At 37.4% G+C, this 6,000-nt stretch overlaps 1 protein-coding gene and 1 pseudogene across 2 annotated transcripts in view; one reads left to right on the top strand and one right to left on the bottom strand.

Annotated features, from left to right (window-relative positions):
- The window catches only part of LOC144216064 (uncharacterized), a 224,854-nt gene that overhangs the window by 116,355 nt on the left and 102,499 nt on the right, over positions 1-6,000 (bottom strand). The window lies entirely within an intron of this gene.
- Positions 4,814-5,765, top strand: LOC144216063 (small ribosomal subunit protein uS3 pseudogene; annotated as a pseudogene).

The raw sequence follows: 6,000 nt of genomic DNA, 5'->3' as shown, positions 1-6,000 counted from the left end.
GACAGCTTTGTAGTAGAGGCTAAAGTCTGGGATGGTGATCCTTCCCGTTTTGGTTTTATTTTTCAGTATTACTTTGGCTATTCGGGGTCTTTTGTGGTTCCATACAAATTTTAGGATAGTTTGCTCTAGTTTTGAGAAGTATGCTGGTGCAATTTTGATTGGAATTGCATTGAATGTGTAGATTGCTTTGGGTGCATTAATATATTTTCTAAAAAATGACCAATTATTGATAATGAATGGCTTACTTTTTATATAAATCCCCCAATACTGTAGGTTGTAGAGGCCAACATTTAACTATTATATCCTGCTAAATTTGTTCCAGATCTTAACCCTTTATACATAATTACTTTGTGCTGTCCTTTAGGAAAGCAATTTATTCAGTCTTCTGTTTTTAATAAACTAGTCATTTCCTCATTGTTTTTGGAGTCAGAAAACCTTTCAGATATTTGTAGAAGATGCAGAAAGTGTTTTTGAAACTAAACAATACTGTTAAATTGGAAGGCAAACACATGTAAACTTTTAACATGGTCACGATTTACTATAAAATATCTCTAAAAAAGAGAATTTTGTGATTACCAAGTCACCTAACTTGTAATTCATTTACTGCTAAACACTGGTTGAAAATACCCCCTCTGGTTTCCAGCAAGGACCACCTTTGAAAGAGAATCCTTAAAAGTTTGAAAGTAGTAGACAAACACTTTTTTTTCTTACCAAATCCTGTCCATATAATTCTATCTTTACTGAAAGTACACTCCATTTTTGTTACTCAGATTTGAGTTAACTGAATTTTCTTTAACTATTTCAAGAGGTTCCCCAGGAAGCCATGGAGGTAGGAAAGAAAGCGTTCAAGCTTTACCACTCCCTGGCTGGGCTTCTCTCGCTACACTGGAGAAAGTAGCCACTTTGTGCAGCTCCACTCATACTAGGAAGCCTACCTGGGACAAGAGTTTGTGTGTCTCCTGAGCTTCCCTCTTTCCTTCTCAGATGGCTTCCAGGGCCACTGTCATCAAGAGACACAGCCCTTGATTTCCAAGGAGAAAAACAATTAATTTATTTTTATAAACTTAATTTTTGTAGAGCTTTCTGTAAACGGACATGTATAAGTCGTTCTGGCAAACTTTGTGGCTTCTTTATTGAATTTCACTAGTACTTAAACCCTGTTCTACTGCCATCCTGGATAGATCACTTTCCTTTCTGGGGGCGATCCTGTTCTCCCTGGAGTGACTATTTACTCCACCAAGACTAGATCCCTTCTATCTCCTTGTCCTTTCCATGATTCAAGAGTGATCTTATGTGTAATTATAACAGCTTAAAGACTCCTGACATCAGGAGAACATATTTGAAACATCTAAGCTCACCTTTGTCTTCCAGTGACTCTGAAAATGAAATTTTAGAATTGTTGTGCTTCTGGAAATGTTGCAAAGTTCAGAACCACACTCTTTCCATGCTTTCCATGAACCAAGTTTTTCTAGGCATGACTGTATGTGAAAGTTTATGGGGAAAATTACTGTCCAAAGGATTCATGGGATGTTATAAAAATCTCCACTTTTATAGGATGAATTCTTATATAGAATTTGAAAAGATTTTCCTTCAGACCACAAGGATCTTCGATTTTAAATTAGAGATGATCAGAGAGTCAAAAGATACTTAGAGGTTATTTCATTAAAATTTCTAGCAAATATTTGGAAGCTTACACACATTTTAGGAACTCTCAGAGTCTACTCTCGGCATTCCTGCATGTTTCCTTAATTTTCTGTATTTTGCTGTGTCCTGTCATGCATCACAAATACTTATTGGAATCCATTCTGGTTACCTGTATGTCAATTTCACCAAATAATAAGCTCTTTGAGAGTAAGCACTGTATCCTCTTTACTCTGTTGGTCTAGCACATAGGAAACTGCTTGNTCCCCCCCCCCCCCCCCACTTACAGGTCTTATCAAAATTTACATTCTATACACTTGAATTAATTTTTCCATGTTTAGTGCTGTTAGAAATAAACCGCATGTGGGCTGGGATATTTTTGTATTCTTTGTACATTATGCATTGAACAGTGTCTGTCCCATAATAGATACTCAGTGAGTATTTCTTTTGTAAATAAATGAATGGGGGGTGAGGAGTAAATGAGACAGAGGTACAAGGGTTTACATATGGACAAACATTCACGAAGATTATCTTAAAAAAGAGAATTTAAGCAAATGTATTTATTCTTAAACTTTATACCACAGGTTATAAAACACTGTTGTGTTGTTATTTTTCTTTTTTTTCTTTGTTTTTTTTTTTTATTTTTGGTCCACATAGATTTATTTTTTTTTCAGAGGGTGACAGATGTTACTGCCAACTGATTTCACATTATAAACAAACACACAATCAAAAACTTAGATATTTTTGGTTGGCTTTTAAAAAAATGTAATATTTGGCCACATTTAACATCATTGCCAGTTGCTGAATTAGAGTTGACCCCTCAATTCTGCACACATCCTAAAATTCCCTATTGTCTTCTATTGTCTGTTCTACTCAGTTATGTTATCACTATGGAAATTCACATTCTTCAATCCATACTCTGCCGAGAAATTGAGTTGTTGTAATTACCAACTATTTTTAGAACACTAGCTATCATAAGACATTTTGTAAAACACTATTGTGTTTTCTATTGCTTTATGACAAATTACCACACATTTAGTAGCTGAGAAAATCAGATATTATCTCATAGTTTCCATGGATCAGGAGTCCAGGCATGAGTTAGCAGGGTCCTCAGTTCAGGCTCTGACCAGGTTAAAATCAAAGAACCAATGGAAGCTCTTTTCTCATCTCATGCTCAGTACTCTTCTGAGCTCCCACAGGGTTAGCAGGAACCATTTTCCTTGTGGCTGCAGGACTAAAGCCCTATGGGTAGAATTCTACATGTAGTTCATAACCGGGCCACTTGTGTTCCACTTCAAGTTTAACAGGAGACTCTCATGACACTTAGTTTAAGATGTTGCAGGATTAGGTCACCCTCCCCACCCCCACCCCCAGATTAATCTTCTATTTACCAAAAAGTGAGCTGATTAGTAACCTAATCACAGGAGTGATACTCCATAATATTCATAGGCTCTGCCCACCCTCCTGGGAAGGATTATATAAAAGTGTGGGTCACAGGAGACCACGGTGGAATTTTGTCTATCTCAACATTTAACTCAAACTGTAAGATAAGTCCTGGGCTTATTAACAAGCTCCCCAGAGCTATAAAGCTTGTAAACTTAAATCTTAAAAAAAAAAAAAATTGTTGCTGTAAGCTTTTTGAATAAACTTCTGAATACAAATATTTTCACACAGCAGTCATTTGAAACTACAATAAGCATTGCCTCGGCTTTGCCACACCTAAGTAAGATCACGAAACTACATTGCATATGGGCCCATGTTTAGCATAGGATGGTTATGCCCAAGGGAAGTTCGGTGTGTCACATTTGAAGGTTATACAATATAACTGTACAAGAAATGGTGATTTTACATTTATCAAGTGCCCAATTGAGACAACTTGGATACTTGTGTTACCACTATATTCCTTACTCAATGTCATTTTCCTGAGGTTTGGGGCTACAAAAGTTGACACACACACCCTGCTGTCTTATTTAATCTGCAGTGTAAATTTGTTTTTGCTTCTCACTAGGTGCAAAGATAGTTATTAGACAGTTTATCCAAACTACACAGAATTTTCCTTGAGATACCTGAAAAAGGTTTTCTTTGTTTTATTTTTTCAAATTCTATCCTATCTCTTTACAAGTCAAACTGCCACTGCTGCAAATTCAAATAATCACTTCGGTTAAGATCATTTGACTCTGTAATTTTAAAAATATGGCTTTACCTTTGATCACAGAAGAAAAGTTATTCCTGCTCTAATCCCAGAAAGGGTAAAGGATGAAGAACTTTAATCCTTGGTAACAACATTCTAATAACTTAATTCAACTCCCAAGAAATATTACTTTGGAATGATTTCCTTGTTAGATGATTTCATTATTAGTATCAATACATTATTTGCAGGTAAGAACAAACTGCCTGTTTCGATGCAGGATATGTAAAAAGAATGAGATTTCACAAGTGAATCTGTAAGCAAAATACATGGTTAGAAATTATGGTCCTGAAAAACACGCACTGAGTTATGTTGTGATACAAAATGTGAAAAGGCCATAATTCAGTTCTTATTACAAAAATGAGATTTGCTAAGAATCTTAGAATAAAGGGAGGAAAAATCATTTCAAACTAATGTCTTACAGGTTTGGAATTGATTTTTTTCCCTGAACTGAAATCCAAAACATTTGGCTACTTATATTTACCTCTCTAAATATATAAACTGAGAGTCTGAATTCCAAAAATGTATAATGTTATTTAATAGTATAATTATTTGGGGTGCCTGGTTGGCTTAGTTGGTTAAGCGTTCGACTTCGGCTTATCATGAGGTCATGATCTCATGGTTCGTGGGTTCGAGCTCCATATCGGGCTCTATGCTGACAGCTAGCTCAAAGCTTGGAGCCTGTTTTAGATTCTGTATCTCCCTCTTTCTCTGACCCTCCCCTTTCACACTGTCTCTCTCTCTCTCAGAAATAAATAAAACATTTTTTTAAAGTTATTATAATTATTAACTATATAATGTATATAAAGCTAACTTTAGCACCTAATTTAGGATAATGTTGAAAATCCTGTATTATACATCATGTAGATTTCATTGGTTGGAAAATATTTTTACACAAATGTTATCTTGTATATTCCTACTAATTCCATTTAGGTTAAAATATTTTGAAACATCTTATAAAGGTGGTGGAGTTCCTTGATACTGATGGTGCAGATTTCCAAGAAGAGGAAGTTGTCATTGATGGCATCTTCAAAGCTTAACTGGATGAATTTCTCACTCACAGCTGGCTGAAGACAGCTACTCCTGGGTTGGGGTCGGAGTTACACCAGCAAGGACAGAAATCATTCTCTTGGCCAACAGGATGCAGGATGTTCTTGGTGAGAAAGGCCTATGGATTCAAGAATTGACCACTGTGGTTCAGAAGAGGTTTGGTTTCCTTGTAGAATATTTATGCAGTGTAGAGATTTATGCTGACAAGGTGGCCATAAGAGGTCTGTGTAGGGGGCACCTGGGTGGCTCAGTCGGTTAAGCATCTGACTTCAGCTCAGGTCATGATCTCCCAGCTCATGGGTTCCAGCCCCACATCAGGCTCGGTGCTGTCAGCTCAGAGCCTGGAGTCTGTTTCAGATTCTGTGTCTCCCTCTCTCTCTTCCCCTCCCTTGCTTGGACTCGATCTCAAAAATAAATAAACATTAAAAAAAGTGTTAAAAAAAAAAAAAAGGAAGTCTGTGTGGTATTGCCCAAGCAGAGTCTATGTGTTACAAATTCCGAGGAGACCTTGCTGTGCGGAGGGCCTGCTGTGGTGTGTGCTACCGTTCATCAAGGAGAGTGGGGCCAAAGGCTGTGAGGTGGTGGTGTCTGGGAAACTCTAAGGTCAGATGGCAAAATCCATGAAGGTGTGGATGGCCTGATGATTCACAGTGGGGACTCTGTTAACTCCTACATTGGCACTGCTCAGACAGGGTATGCTGGGCATCAAAGTAAAGATCATGCTTCCCTGAGACACCGGTGGTAAGACTGGCCCTAATAAGCCCCTGCCAGGTCATGTGACAATTGTAGAACCCAAAGATGAGATATTTCCCACTACCCCAACTCAGACCAGAAGGGTGGGAAGTCAGACCCACCTGCTATGCCACAGCCATTACCCACAGCATAACAGGGTCACCTTAGCAGCTAGATCTGGAGTCTGTATTTTGCTCTGTAATGACCTTTAATAAAATCTTTGAAAAATAAAACATTACTGGAAATAAAGAAAAAAGATTTAATGTTTGTTTTTTTTTAATTTTAATGTTTATTTTTAAAGAGAGAGCGTGAGTAGAGGAGGGGCAGAGAGAGAGACACACACAGAATCTGGAGAAGTCTCCAAGCGTTGAGCTGTCAGTACAGAATAT

This window comes from Crocuta crocuta, unplaced genomic scaffold, assembly GCF_008692635.1.
Source record: "Crocuta crocuta isolate KB4526 unplaced genomic scaffold, BGI_CrCroc_1.0 scaffold439, whole genome shotgun sequence".
Lineage (NCBI taxonomy): Eukaryota > Metazoa > Chordata > Mammalia > Carnivora > Hyaenidae > Crocuta > Crocuta crocuta.
The sequence above is the reverse complement of the archived record's forward strand: the minus strand, read 5'-3'. Positions and strand labels throughout refer to the sequence as shown.